Genomic DNA, 15275 nt, shown 5'->3' on the forward strand with positions numbered 1-15275 from the left:
AGTAGGGGGCACAGCGCAATCATACACAACAAGGCAAGGCTCATGCCCAACGAACAGTGTGAGTAGTCAGTGCCTCTAGAGCACAGAAAGAAGAGGGAGTTCCAAGGGCTGGGGACACCAGGGAGGCTCCCTAAAGGAAGGTTCAGACCTGCAGGTCCTGATGCTGGGCAGAGGAGCAAGGGACATTAGCAGGCAACCCTCCCCATCAATCTTCAGAATCCAGGATGTTGAGCAGAGTTAAGTCATGACCCAAAGAGCATCTTGGAAGGATTACTCCCACTCACAGTCCCACTGAGAGTTCCGCATCAGAGGTGGCTTTGAATCCCACCCACAGGTGCTCTGTAGCCCTTAGCCCCCCCCCCCCCCAAGGCTTCTTTGGATTTTTTTTATACTGTTTTTTTTTTTTAAGTTTATTTATTTTGAGAGAGGGAGTGTGCATGTGAGTAGGAGAGGGACAAAGTACCAGTGTGAGAGAGAAAATCCCAAGCAGTCTCTGCACTGTCAGCACTGAGCCCGACTCGGGGCTCGAACCCACAAACCATAAGATACTGACCTAAGCCGAAATCAAGAGTTGGTCGCTTAACTGACTAAGCCACCCAGAAGCCCCTGCACTCCCACCATGGACTTCCTTGGGAAAATTCGCCCCATCACAGGAGAAGCCAATATTCCCTAGATCTGCAGCTATTGCCAAAGACATGCCAGGGCCACCCCCACGTCCTACCCTCTATCTCTAAGAATCTGTGTGGCAGGGCTGACTTTTCTATGCCAAGTTGAGAGGTAAGCCAAGTGGTTCCAGGTTTTCATCTGAACCCCCTCCTGCACCACAACATTTCAGCTCTGGCTGGGGCCGAAAGAGCACCCACAGGGAAGGGGGGCCCCAGAAACTAAGGGGGAGCCATAGCCAGTGGGAACAAAGGAAAGTGAGAAACCTGTGCTGAGGAGCAGATGGGTCGAGGAGGCGGAGGGCAGGGCTGGGCAGGTGGCAGGGCTACAGCAGGAGTAACACACTGGGCTTTGTTTCTGGCCCACGTGGGTGCCCTGCAGAGGCCCTGAGCCACTGGGTCTGGAACACCAGCCCGCCTGCCAGGGGTGGGTGACAACACGGAAGAGGACGTGCAGCCCCTCCAAGAAGAAGAAATAGGCCACCTGGGGCGGCTACATGAAGAAGCAGCCTCTGCCTCTGATCAAACTGGGCCTGGTAAGGGCAAGAAGAGGCTGAGGGGGTCCTGCCATCCCCTCCCAAAGCGATGGAGACTGTGGCCCAAAGACTGCTGTTTCAAGTCCCTGAAGGTGGAGTTTGGCTCTTTAGGGCATGAGAACCATGTCCTCCTAAAGTCAGCATTAAGACAAGTCCAGGATCTCTCAGAGTGAGGTCCAGATCAGGAGGTCCACCTCCCAATGTTCCCAGAGGTGCCAGCCCACAGGACAGTCAGGGAGCTGGAAGGTGCTCAGAGCACCCCATTACTGCTCAGTCGGGCACTGCTGGCTCTCTTGGTGTGATAACTGTCCTCAATGCTAGGTTGTCCCACCCACTGTGCAAGTTAACTAATCTGTCCTCTGGGCACTGCTAAGTACCCCCAGCTACCCTGACATCCCAAACACCCCATTCACTTCTAATCACCACACAGGAACGTGGCCCTGTGCACCATCCACCCCCCCCCCCCACCACCACCGCCGGCAGCTTGGTACAACGCCTTTGTAGAACAGATAGGTAAACTGAGGTCCAGAAAAATTAAGCTGTTTGCTCAAAATCAGACAGCTAGTTTGACCATGATCCAAGGAAGCCAGCTTCCAGCCCCAAATTCTTCCCAGCCCCACCCACGAACTCAAAACAAACCCTGGAAATAGCTGATCCCACAACGGGCCTCCATTCCTGAGGCCAGGTAGAGAGGTAGACACCCCTCTTGCAGACCATGCCAGACACACAAAGGCACTCGGCTAACTGGCTGACTGAGGTCACCTTAAAGGAAGTGTGGGGCAAGAGCTGGTGAACATGGAGGCATCTGGAACACTTCCGGACCACCTCTCATGATACAGATGGGAAGACTCAGACTGATGCCCTGGTGGACCTCTGCAAATGCAACTCACCAAATTCTTGGGACTCTTGACCCAGAACTCCAGGATGCTTGTTAAAGGCCAAAGAGAGATCACCTGTCATCCAAGTGCAGGTGAGTCCTCACTTCCCCGCTCAGCTTCTACAGACGTGGGGATCGAGGAGCCTCACCCATGCAGAGGAGTATTAGTTAAGGGTGTGGAATCAGACAGGTCTGGCTCAAATCCTGCCCATCATGTTTAGTGTTTGACCTTGGGCAAGGAACGCAGATGGTCTATGCCTCAGCTCCCTCGGCCTCTCTCATGAGGTTGTCATGAGTCACAAATGCTGTAATTCGTGTGAAAAGCCTCAGACAGAGCTACTCCGGTGAATGGTAGCTACTGTTACTATTTCCATTATCACCCTTCCTGCCCAAGGACTCCCATTTTAAGAACATTAGAAAGCTCCCCCTCGAGAGGCCCAGGACCACTCCCAGCCCCTGGATGGGGGAGGAACCTCCACAACAGACAAGTTTGAGGGGAATAACCAGGTGGGGGTGGGATGGAGGGAAAGGGGCCGCAGGCTTGCAGGAACCACAGACCACTGGCCACAGAAACCTGAGCTGGAAGAAAAGATGGCATGACTCAGAGGGACCCCAGCTCAGCCTCCGGCATCCCCTCCTGGCGCTAGGGCTGCTCTGTAGCTGTGGTGAGAGATGTTGCATTCCCAGACTGCCACTCAGAGCCTCCTGCGCCCCCACGACAGGGCCTGGGAAACATCAAAGCTGGCCCCTCGGGGCCCTCTGTCCTGACGTCAGCTCACAGCAGGTCCTGGTTAGTGCTTGGCTGGGGCAGACTTTAGATGTTATAAAAGGCAGGGAGAACAGCCACCAAGCCACTCCAAGCCCCCAGCCCCTGCTCTGAGCCGCCATCGGGAGGCTGGCCCAGCGCCGTGGCACCCGCATTTGCTGAGAAGGCAGTCGGAGGTGTGCCCATTCTGCACAGTTTGCATGAGAGCTTGGTCTGTTGTGTTGCTGGGGAGCGGGGCGCGGGCGGAGGGGAGGGCTGTCGGGGAATGGGCAGGAGGCTCCAGGGCAGATTGAGGAGTCCCTGGCAGAAATGTCAGACTCCAGGAGAAAGGAGAGGCTGGGAAGTGAGGAACTTTTCAGAAGCTTCGGCTGGCACCAACAACATGAAAGGGAGGACAGCAGTGACAGAGAGTGGAAGGCTTTTGGGGACTGGGATGGTACCTGCCCCCAAGGTGGCACAGTCACCAGCACATTCCTGTCCCTGTACCACCTCTGACTTGAGGATGCCCCCAGGGCTGTGGTCCGAGGAAGGCCTTCTCATACTGGCCCTGGGCTTGCCCAAGCCACCCCCTCTTTCACCGTCCAGCCACACCACGCATCACGCCTCCTACTCAGGCCCTCACAGAACACACGGCCAGCGTGGCCCCTGAGGCTACCCGCTTCAGCGCTGCCCAACAGCCCCGCTCCTGCCCTCCCAGCCATGCCACCTCAGCCTGGCTTCTCTGCCCGCTTCCCCGAGCTGTGAAATGGAGACCCCACCCCTACCACTCAGGCTGCATGAAGTTAAGTGGGTTCACATTATACAAAGCCCGTAGCACAGCACAAAGCACACGAGGGTATGAGGCTGCCCCGCTGGGCACAGAGGGCTCAAAAGCCACCCCCCCCACCAACAACAACAAGCAGGCAGAACCATCTGCCCCACACCAGGTGCCGACCCCAACAAAGCTGGAGCTGCAAATAGCCAATAAGGACATTTTCCAAGCCATTTCCTTGGCTCCCCAACAGCCATCTCTATGCAGACACTCGCTCTGCCTGTGCCTTGGCCTCAGCCCCCAGAGAAAGGCTGTGTGGGCAGCAGACCAACTCTGCTCCCCACCCCCCAGCAAGCGTCTGGTCTGCTGCCTGCCCTCCTTGCTGCTCTCTGGGCTCCAGGCCCAGTAAATCCATGTGTGTCCAAGTGTGCATGGGTGCACACACATATGTGTAAACATGATTTTCTGGAGAGCAGAGAGCAGCAGGAAGTTTTTCTGCTCTGAAGTAATTTCAGCTACTTTGGTCCAAGTATCCATCTGGGCCACTCAACTATCCACCTCACAGGGGCTGGTCCTCCTGACCTAGGAAATACACCCCAGGACCTGTACAGGCCTCAGAACCTGCCAAACCTGGCCAGCTGATTCTACCTCTGTCCTCTCTTACTAAAGAAAATTCCATCTTTCAGGCAGATGCCTCAGGACCGGGCTGTAATACCAAGACCCTGGTTGGCCCTGGCATGGGCATTTTGCACAGCAGTGTGTGACCATATGAGTGATCACCCCCAAATCCAATCAGCCATACAGAAGTGGCCCACTCCTCCACACCTAAGACCGAGTCTCTGGCTTCAGAGCCTAAGTCCCTGCTGGGGGACATCCGGACTCCCAGGTAGCTCCCAGTGCCCAGGCTGAGGTGGCTCCTGTCAGGGCACATAAACCCGTGAGGCGGAGGCTGACAACACTCTGTGCCCTCTCTGGACAACAGCATCAGGACACAGGCCAGCAGAAGAAACCCTCAATCCAAGAGCCACAAATGCTCCGGGAACCAGAGCAGCTCCAGGTCCCCTCATCCACAAGGACAGCCCTCCTCACAAGTCCCTTCCATCCAGAAACTCTAAGGGCACCCAGCAAGAGTCCCTGCACCACACCTCCTCCCCAAGGGGTCAATGCACTGTACCGGAGACACTTGACCTTCCGGCATTTAACTAGCATACTCTCCCCTGCTCTGGAACCACTCCAGAGGTCCACAGCGCATACACATTTGTAATTTTTTTTTTTTTGAAGAACAAATGTCAACTGCTGTAGGAGTAAGTCACTTGGATGAACAGCAAGCTCAGTTACCCTATCCCCGATCCCACTCACCCAGGCCAGCAGAAACATGAATGCTACAGTGGTATTTATGAATCTGGGTATCTGGAATGTCCTTCTCTACCACCAGTGTACCACCAAGATACTGTATGTGGTTGCAGCACCAGCAACCCAGACTCTGTGATGGAAAATAAGGATTTAGAGGGTCACTGAAAATCGGTCATAGCGCATTCCGAGACCCAGAGGCAGAGCACAGAGTTTCTACCCCCTTCTGTCTTTCCAGGGTCTACAAAAGACCCTAGGTTCATGGACAGGAGCCTTGCAGCCCTCTGCAAGCCATCACAGTCCCTGTTCTAAACAGTGTAGGAGGGAGCAGAGCCAGGGACCCAGCTGAGTTTTCCCATCCTGGGATTTAACTGTAAATGTCTGGAGAGGCTCCCACATCCGGATTAGAGGAACAGAACAAAATCACCAGGGATTAGGGCAGAAACAACCTAACAGGCCAACTTGCCTACCTTAGATGAAAAATACAACTCAGACCTGTCCCGCCAGCTTCTGGGAGGCCCTGGAGGGGAAGGTCAACCTCTGATGGCAGAAGCAGGTCCTTGTGTCCAGCATCATGTGGCATCTGAGCCAGAGGGACAAATACACCAACAAATGAGGCTTAAAATGCTCCCCAGCCAGCGGCCACACTGTTGGTCCCTAGAACTAGCCTGTTTTCTGCTGGGGCCGGGAGGACCATATCTGGGACACCTCTCTCACCCTTGGTAACCCTTAAATGGCTGTGATGTCTTCAAGGAAGCAGCAACAAATTAAACGCCCAGCCACATGAGGTGATGTGCTCAGGCTGAAGGAACATTGGGTGGGGAGACCTGGGTTCTGGTCTCCATACAACCACTAACAAGCAGAGTAGCCCGAGCCAATCAGTACTCCCTCCCAGGCAGATTTATTATCTGTAAAATTAAAAATACAAGAGGATGCCCTGGACAGCCCCCAAGACCTCACACTGGATTCGCTGCAGAGAGCCTCAAAGGCAGCTACAGAAACAAAGGGTTCACTCCTCAGAGTCCCCTCCCCACCCCCCACCCCCCACCCCCAGCACAAGCTCCCAAAGCCCAGGGAGATAAGGGCAGGGCAGGGCCCAGGAGGATTATGAGAGATGCTGTATATGGCAGGTGTGCAGGTCGGAGGCAGCTGGGGCTTGAGAACGGGGGCCCAGCACCACTTCTGACAAGCAGCTCCCATTCCTAAGGCCGGGCTCCCCAAGAGATGCCGCCTCTGCCTTGGCCACACACTCTCACTGATAGCTCACTGCCTGGGACACCCCTGATATTGCCATCTGTGCTGTGACTGAGAGCTGTACCCCCAAGGTAGACTGTACACTTGAGGGGAGGGCAGACATTCGTGCCCAACGGGATATGGCTGTGCCCCCTCACAGTGCCTGGGCACCGTAAATACCGCACAAGCATTTAGAGGGGAATGAAGTCACTGAAGAGACTATCTAACCTGAAATCTTGTCCTACATCTACCTTTATCCAATCGTGGCCAACTTAACTTTCTTCCCCAAGTCTCAGTTTCCTCTCCTGGAAAATGGCAGCCTTGATACCAATTTTAGTGATTCTTTTGGATTCCTGGAATAGTCAATGATATTCAAATGAAATACATATCAGGTACAGACACACAAAAGTCTGCGTATGTTTCAGGGAAGTAAAAAACCCCAGAAGCTCTAGGGAACCATGGACCCCAGATTAAAATGTCCTTGGAGATAAGGTGATCCCTGGGGAGTCCAAAGGCCTGGTAAATGGGGGGTCTGGGAGGGAGAGCCAGGCTGGCAGAGGGAGAGGGAGAGGGAGAACTATGAGAGAGCATCAGGAGCTCTCTCCACCCCCTGTGCCTGGGGACAGATGCATTCTCAGCCCCAAGGAAAGAGGAGAGACAGCAGCCAGGTGTCTCCTGAAGACACCAGTCAGAGGCCTGAGGAAATAATATACATTGCAAGCAAGGGGACAGAGCTGCTGGACCAGGGCACTGGGAAATGAGCCAGGGCTCAGTCCCAGGAAGACTTCAGGGGTGCTCAGCCAGTGCACTCAGGACTCCAGAGGGGACAGAGAGCCCACCCTCTGGCGGCAGGCTCCCCAACCATTCATTAGACTCCCGGGTGTGGTGGCGAGGGCTCTCGGGGACCACAGCAAGAATGGCCCCAGGTAAGCCTGGTGAGCATCCTGTGCTCTTTCTTGTGGAGGCAGGGAGTGAACTAAGTGACAGTCCAGGGACTACAGCCTTGCAACTGGTGAGACCTAGCCTTAGTTTATATTAATTTTCAAGGCAGGCTCAGAAAACTCTGTGAGTCGGTTTTCTTTTTTGTTTTTGTTTTAAACATTAATTTAGCTTTGAGAGACAGGGGGAGACAGAGCACGAGCAGGGGAGGGGCAGAGAGGGAGACACATAATCCGAAGCAGGTTCCAGGCTCTGAACTGTCAGCACAGAGCCCAACGCGGGGCTTGAACCCAAGAACTGTGAGATCATGACCTGACCTGAAGTCAGAGGCTTAACCAACTGAACCACCCAGGCGCCCCTGTGAGTCTGTTTTTTGAGCTCTTTTTACCCATCTCTGCCTCAGCCCTGGGAGGCTGATGAAGCAGTGAGCACAAATCTTAGACCTAACCAGAGTGACCACAGCAGTTCACCCCAAATTCCCTGTGGAAGGGAGGACACGATTCCCTGCCCTTTGGGTAGAGTGGTCTCAACTCCATTCAATGAAGAAAATCCTTCCTTACCCCTAAAGAAGTTGAAATATCCTTTAGACCTGCTCTGGCCAATATGGTAGCCACTGGCCACATGGGGCTATTTAAATGTCATTTAATTATAATGAAACAAAATTGAAAATTAATTTCCTTTGCAGCAACAGGCACATTTCCAGTGCTCAGGCGCTGTGTGTAGCTAGAGGTCACTGTATTGAACAGTGCAGATATAAAACCATTCTGTCCCCACAAAAAGCTCCATTAGACATCACTGCCTTAGCTCCTTTGCTTCTTGCTGGCCCCATGCACAGGCTCATTTCTAATCTAAAGAGCCCTTGGGGTGCCTCAGTGGCTCAGTCAGTTAAGCATCTGACTTCAGCTCAGGTCATGATCTCGAGGTTCAGGAGTTCGAGACCTGCATTGGGCTCTGCACTGGGATTCTGTCTCTCCCTCTCTCCTTCTCTCTCTGCCCCTTCCCCACCTGCCACACACTCTCAAAATAAATGAGCTCAAAAAAAAAAAAAAAAAAAAAAAAAAAAAAAAGGAAATCCTTAACACGAGTCAGCCTCGTTGTACCGAGGAGGAAACTGAAGTCAAACCTATCCCAGTAAATGGCAGAGTCTAAACTACCCCCAGATCTGTCCTGCCCCTACGTCTGTCTGCCTGCGTTTTTTTCCACGATGCCACGCTGACTGCTTCTCTTCTTTCACTTATTCCTTTTGATCCACACCCTCCCCCACCCATTCTATCGTGTTTAATGTAAATCCTTTTCTCTCCATGTGCTCTGGGAAAATGTGATTGCTGTTTCAAGGGCGGGTACTTTTAACTTACGTAAGTGGTCTTGCATTATCTCTCACTCTGCTTCTTACTTTTTTTCCATTTAGCACTGTGTTTTGAAGATCCTTCCCTGTGGTCATCTCCTACCTCCTTCCTACCGTCCTCCCAATAGGTAAACATACAGTTGGGTTCGGGTAGGGAAGAAGTGAAGATTTTTTTTTTTTCTGAACAAGTAAGTGACTGAACACAGCTGTCCATAGTTTGAAGATCGGTCTTCAAGCCTCTACCCTCCTCCTCTCTGTGTGCCTCCAGCACCCTGGCCTCTATCACTGCACCTAGTCCCACTGTCTGCTGGGTGTCCTCAGAGCCTGGTGACACACACACATACCCCTGCTTCCCTTTCTTCTCCCTATAAACCCAAAAAATCACTAAAGAGGCTGGACTTTCAGCTGGTTTCAAAGGGATAAGAAAAAGAGTCGGTCTCATACTTTTTATATTTAGAAGCACTCTGCAAACCACTTCCCGGAGCAGACAAGAGTGGGGAATGTGAGGAAATCGCTTTGCTATGTGTGATGTGGAAAGCACGAGCCACTCAGGGCCTGCGGCAGTGGGCTGCATTTGCCACACACCCGGTGACACGCGGCGATGCCTAACACATGTGCAGGAAACGAATGTGCCCCTAGGCAGCCTGCAGGAGACCCCGTTGGACAACACCCACGGCAGCCTGGCTGTCCCCTCAGGGCCAGGGCACAAGGCAGGGCTCAGGAGTCAGAAGCAGACACCATCCTCGAAGTGCCCCTCCCCCAGCCTTCTTTTCTTTTTTCCTCCTCCACCTGTCCGGCCAACAGCTGTTTCTGGAAACCAACCCTTCTCTCCAGGGAGGGAGAGTCCTCTAAAGGGATGCTGCAAGCTTTAGGCTTCAGGCTTCAACCTGAGACACAAAGGATCCAGATTGAGGGAGGACGCTTGAAAGAACCACTGGCTTGAGGAGGCAAGGGTGCCCTCCTGGAGTCCAGGCTGCTGGTGACAGGTGTGGGGGCAGGTCTGTCCACAGTGCCCACTGCTCTCCTTGTGAAGACAGATCAGCCCCTGCCACCAAAAGCTCTCCTGTTACCCACCTCCAGCACGTATGGCTGGAGAAAACCTTGGACAGGAAGGCTATCTTGTAGTGAGGACCAAATCCTGCAGCCATGAACATATTGGTCAAATATTACTCAGATGTGACGGGGTCTGGCCTGGTGTCGCAAGGTGAGGCGGAGCCATGGACAGGGCATGAAGCGGAAGGCCGGCCAGATGCTGAGTTAGAATCAAACCATAGCATACTTCCTAGACTCCTTATAAACCTTATTTTACTGCTTAAAATATAAACTTTCTAACAGACAATTTTACTCTTTCATTTAATCTCTTAACTGCAAGTCTCTGCTGGTGATTTGCTCCCTTATTTTTTAAGGAAAATAACCCAAAAAAGAGTCATTTAAAAAAATCAGCTGTTTAGAGAAGGCATTCTGGAGAAAGATGGCAAAATGAGTATTTCGATCTCCAAATCAGTAAAACAGATGAAAAAACACAAACTGATGAATAATAGAAACAATCCCTTGTAAGTTATTTTTAAAAGCAGCAAAAACTTGCAACTCATCACCAGATGCTTAAAGCCTAGGGATTGTTGGGGAGAAAACATTATAAAACACAAAGCACTCACAAATAGCTGAAGAAAAAAAAAGCCCCTAAGGGTGGCTGATGCAATAACCGAATTGAATAGCCAAAAAAATGACAAAGACCTAAAGTTTATTTCATGCCTACTCTGTCAATCTTTGAGTCAGGGTCTGGAAGGCACCAAGATCTGGCTTCACTTAAGTCTGGAATTAGCTGTCCCTCCATTCCAGGAGGTGCCTCTTACAGACCTCTAAAAGTCACAGAGCAAGACAGCGAGACAGAGAGAGACAGCAAGAGAGTGAGTGAGTGAGAGGGAGGAAAAGAGAGGGACAGAGGGGGAGGGGAAAATGGGGGAGGAAGAGAGGAAGAATGGGAAAAGGGGAGGGAGAGAGAAGGAGGGAGGGAGGGAGGAGGGGAAGCAGGAGAGAGGGAAAGGGGGAGGCACGAAGACACTGATGGAGAGAGACAGGGAGATGAGATGAAGGGGGCTGGAGGGAGACTGACAGAGAGAGAAAAAGGGAAGGAAACAGAGAGAGACAAACAGATGGACAGAGGGAGACTAACAACTAACAGAGAGACAGAGGGCGATGGGCAGACTTAGAGAGGAAGAGACATAGAGAGAGAGAGAGAGAGAGACCCAGGCCCTGAGAGAGGAGAAGAGGAGAGTCAACAGGTAGAGAGACATGGACACAACCAAACTGAGAGACAGAATAACAGAGTCACAGAGGTCTAGAGAAAGGGACAAGAAAAACAAAGACGTACAGCACACGAATATACCCACATGTAGGCATACCTAGGGTTCCTCACACCTGTAGAGCAGGGCCCAGCCCCACATTTACCCCAACTTCCCTTGGCAGGTCTGTCCCTGTGTCTCTAGTAGGGAGGTCCTCCCCACCCCTCCCAGCAGCCTCAGGGGCTCCAAACTCAGCGAGTCCCCAGCTCGGCCACAGGGCTACCCAATATATCACTAGACACGAAAGGTTACAGCTCTCCTGTACGTGGGAGACCTGGGGGAGGCAGAGTAGGAGGAGGGGCTCTCTATATACCAGATTCAGGCCATTTATAATGGAGAGCCCTCAAATTAGAGGCTCCTGGTAAATAATTCACCAGGAAAAGCACAGTACCTTCCCAGGGCTCATCCATTATTCACCAAGATAAATGTACCATATTGTTATACTTCCTGACATCTAAAAATGGTCTGAGCCATTAGGCCAGGAGCAAGAAGACAGCGGGGCAATTTTTACCCAACCTTTCCAGAACCCCTGACCCAGCAGTCCCGGTGCTTCTGGAACTCTGTGTGCTGCTCCTTACACAAGGGCAAAGCATTTGACCTCCACAAGGGGCCAGGCCTGGGTTCGGACCATGACATTCCAAGAGCAGGCCTCCACACAGCCCTCAAGAGCCCACTGCAAGGTCTGAGGTATACCCAGAAAAGTCATAAAATTCCCACGTTCACCAGACCGCAAAGATTTTGGCCTCTTTCAAAGGGAAAAGGCAACCACTTTGCTTGTATCTGTCTAAGGGCCATTCTGTTCATAGAAGGTTCAAAGAGTTTGACTTTGGTGCCAAACGAGTGTCAACTACCAAATGCACAAAGTCCTGCATCCTAGACTTGGCTCTGAAAAAGTCACTGTGTTCTTCAGGTCTTCATTTCCCCATATGCAAAATGAGCTGGCTGCTCTTTGCCATGCAAGGCTTTACAAAGATGCAGCGCCCTCCAGGATGTCTGAAGAGCTACACAATGTTAAGGCCCTGGCCTACCACGTACAGGCAGGCTGAAGATGGGGCCAGAGCTCAGAATCTGGAGCCAGGCTGCCTGCATTCAATTTCTACTCTCCCACTCACCGAGCGTAGGACCTCAGGCAAGTTGTCCAAGTTGTCGACCCTCTCGGTGCCTCCGCTTTTGTGTAAAATGGTGCTAATAACAGTATCTACCTCACAGGCTTGTGAAAAGTAAAGTCACATGTTAATAAATTTGGCTTGTTTGGAAGAGTGCCTAGCACGTATTAAGTTAAGCACTATGTGAGTCTGGACTCTTAGCAGTCATTTATTGTCATTATTATGTTCGAGCTATTTTTTTCTCTTTTAGGATCTACGGGCCATCCCAGACATCTCCTACCTGGTGCAGGGTCTTTGCTGGCATCCCTCACACAGGCCACGTGGACTTGCCAAGTGCCACTCACCCCATCTCTGCCATCTTGAGAGCAGCGGTTCTCTCTGAACAGACCCTGAGGTCTGAAACTTTGTCCCACTGCCACCTGACAGAGCCTCAGAGCCACCTTGGCACGGGATACAAACATGTGGGGCTCTGTGGTTCAAGGGGTGTCGCCCTGAGTGGGTGAAGCACCACAAGGTGGCTGCCAATTGTTGGGGGCTTTGCATTGTTTTGCCCACTGCCCTAGGGGCATCCAGGTAGTGACCAGATTAGCAGTGGCTTAGAGTTTCATGGCCTCCCCTCCCAAAGCTGCTCAAATCAGAGGCACCTTCAATACGAACAAGAATTGGATTGAGTCTGTCAGGGTGAGAAACGACCTAGACCATCTTGGTAGGAGGCAGGTCTCTGGCCTCAAGGAACACAACTGCAGTCAGGTGAGGAGGGCAGAGTCAATGTTTATGCGCCAGCTGATGCCCGGCAATAACTATTAGGCTTCAGCTTTCTGATCCCGTACGGCCCCAACAAGAGAAGCCTGGACAATTCTATGCTTTATAAATGAAAATACTCGACTGCATAAAATAGAAGTTGTAAACGACTCTCAACGGCAAACAACAAATTAGGAATATTTCCAGCAACTGACAGAAGAGGTCTTGAAATATAGAGTTACAAATCAACTATAATAACTACTAAAATTCTAACATGGTAAAATCATAAAGAGCTCTCAAAACAAATATTAATATAAGAAAACATTGCAATGCACTAAGAATCTAAGAAATGCAATTAGAAGGAGTTATTCTGCCCATCAAACGAACACCAAGATTTTTAAAATAGCACTCAACACTAGTAAGTATATGGATAAAATGGCTTCATGCTTTGCTGATGGGAGTGTAAATTATAATAATTCCCTACCGAAATTGGACCAATATCTTAAAAAATTCATGCCCTTCCTCTTTGGAGAAAAGCCTGATTCCAGGTCCAGGGCAGGAAATGCACAAGACAAGCCTGGAACATCATCACATACAAGGGAACGAGCAAAGACTAGTAAGGTCACATCAAAAAGTTCAAGGCCCACCTAAAGAGGCTACCACCACCAGCCAAAGATGGGTCTAAACAACCATAAGGGTAAGAACCACATGGACTTACACACACCGAATAACTTAAAATTCATAATGATGTTTCACAATGACGTTTTTAAAAAAGCCCAGGGGCACCTGGGTGGCTCAGTCAGTTAAGCGTCTGACTTCGGCTCAGGTCAGGATCTCACAGTTCGTGGGATGGAGCTCCACATCAGGCTCTGTGCTGACAGCTCAGAGCCTAGATCCTGCTTCGGATTCTGTGTCTCCGTCTCTCTCTCTCTCTCTGCTCTTCCCCAGCTTGCGCTCTCTCTCTTAAAAATAAATAAACATTAAAAAAAATTTTTTTTAAGCCCCAAATTGGGCAGCTGGCTGGCTCAGTCAGTAGAGCATATAACTCTTGATCTCAGGGCTGTAAGTTCAAGTCCCACGTTGGGTATAGAAATTACTCAGAAATAAAATCTTAAAAAAAAAAAAAAAAAAAAGCCTAAAGCCTTCCCTTGATCACCTCTGAAGGATGCTAGAAAACCAAGTCATTATTTTAAAAACTGGTTAAGCATCAAGCTTTATTTTCCCTTTCTGAACAGCTATACTTCAGGATAACAGTCAATGAGGGGAGGTTTGTTTTTACAGGAGTCTCCAGATGATAAATATATCACCATTTTACAACCCCTAATGAAATAATGGATCTAGCAATGATTATTGATGGCTGCTAATTCCAGAGAGACAACCAGATGTTATGTGTCTACTAAGGGAAGTACACATGACGGGTGCCTGGGTGGCTCAGTTGGCTGAGCGCCCGACTTCGGCTCAGGTCATGATCTCTTGGCTCATGAGTTCGAGCGCCGTGTCGGGCTCTGTGCTGACAGCTCAGAGCCTAGAGCCTGTTTCGGATTCTGTGTCTCCCTCTCTCTCTGCCCCTAACCCACTCACACTCTGTCTCTGTCTCTCTCAAAAATAAATAAACATTAAAAAAAAATTTTAAGAGAAGTACACATGAAAAAAAAAATCGAATCTGAACCTGATGCAACCTCTAGACCTAAGTTTCATTATTAAAACGTTTAAGAACCTTTCTAGGATGAACTTGGAAAACAAGGAGAAGTTAGATAACAACGTGCCACCAAGTGAAACAATAACTGTGAATGTACATCCTGTGTCTTCTATTGCTCTCACAAATGCTTATTACAACCTCATATTGTCATTTAACATCTCCTGTGCTTACCACCTGTCTTCCCCATTAGATTCTAAGCTCCCTGAGCACAGGGCTGGCCTCACACTCATCTGTCCCCTCCACTGCAGGTGCTTTCCCCGTTGGAGGTGCTCAGGAAACACCAACTGATCTGTGCTGGTTTTACTGAGCCATATTTAGCGCCATTATCCCGGCATGTTGTGGAATAAGTAGAGGGTCAAGGCCCAATATGGGATCCTCGTAGGCAATTATGTTAATTATCATTATTAATTCAACAAACACTTATCAAGAGCCTACCATGTGCCAAGTACTCTGCAAGACACTGGGGATGAGAGAGAAAAACACACAATTACTGCCTTTAAGTATCTCAGTTTAGTGGGGGAGTCAGACAAGTAAACATATAATTACAGTAATAGCTAACACCTACTGACCGCTTACTATGTGCCGGGCACTTTAACCATATTAGCTTGTTAATGCTTACAACCGCCCGTTGTAAAAGTAGATACTTTGATCCCCGTTGCACAGATGGGGAAACTGAGGCACAGAGTGGTAAAACAACTTGCTCAAGGTCACGCAGCAAGGTGAGTGCCAAATGCAGGATTCAAATCTCAGGTCATCTGGCTGCAAAGGACACCCTACCATAATCAAGGCTTTACCGCATTATCACCACAGCATGGTGGGGTGGATGCATAAGCTTTCTAACTCAAAGTGGGGGGACAGGGGAGTGAGAAGAATCCTGGAAGAAGGCTCATCAAACTTTTAACAAAGAATGGGGCTTGGCAATAGAACA

General features: G+C 50.5%; 1 protein-coding gene across 1 annotated transcript in view; it reads right to left on the reverse strand.

Annotated features, from left to right (window-relative positions):
• Window positions 1-15275, reverse strand: part of PTK7 (protein tyrosine kinase 7 (inactive)) — a 62781-nt gene that overhangs the window by 25725 nt on the left and 21781 nt on the right. The window lies entirely within an intron of this gene.

This window comes from Panthera uncia, assembly GCF_023721935.1.
Source record: "Panthera uncia isolate 11264 chromosome B2 unlocalized genomic scaffold, Puncia_PCG_1.0 HiC_scaffold_24, whole genome shotgun sequence".
Taxonomy (NCBI): Eukaryota; Metazoa; Chordata; class Mammalia; order Carnivora; family Felidae; genus Panthera; species Panthera uncia.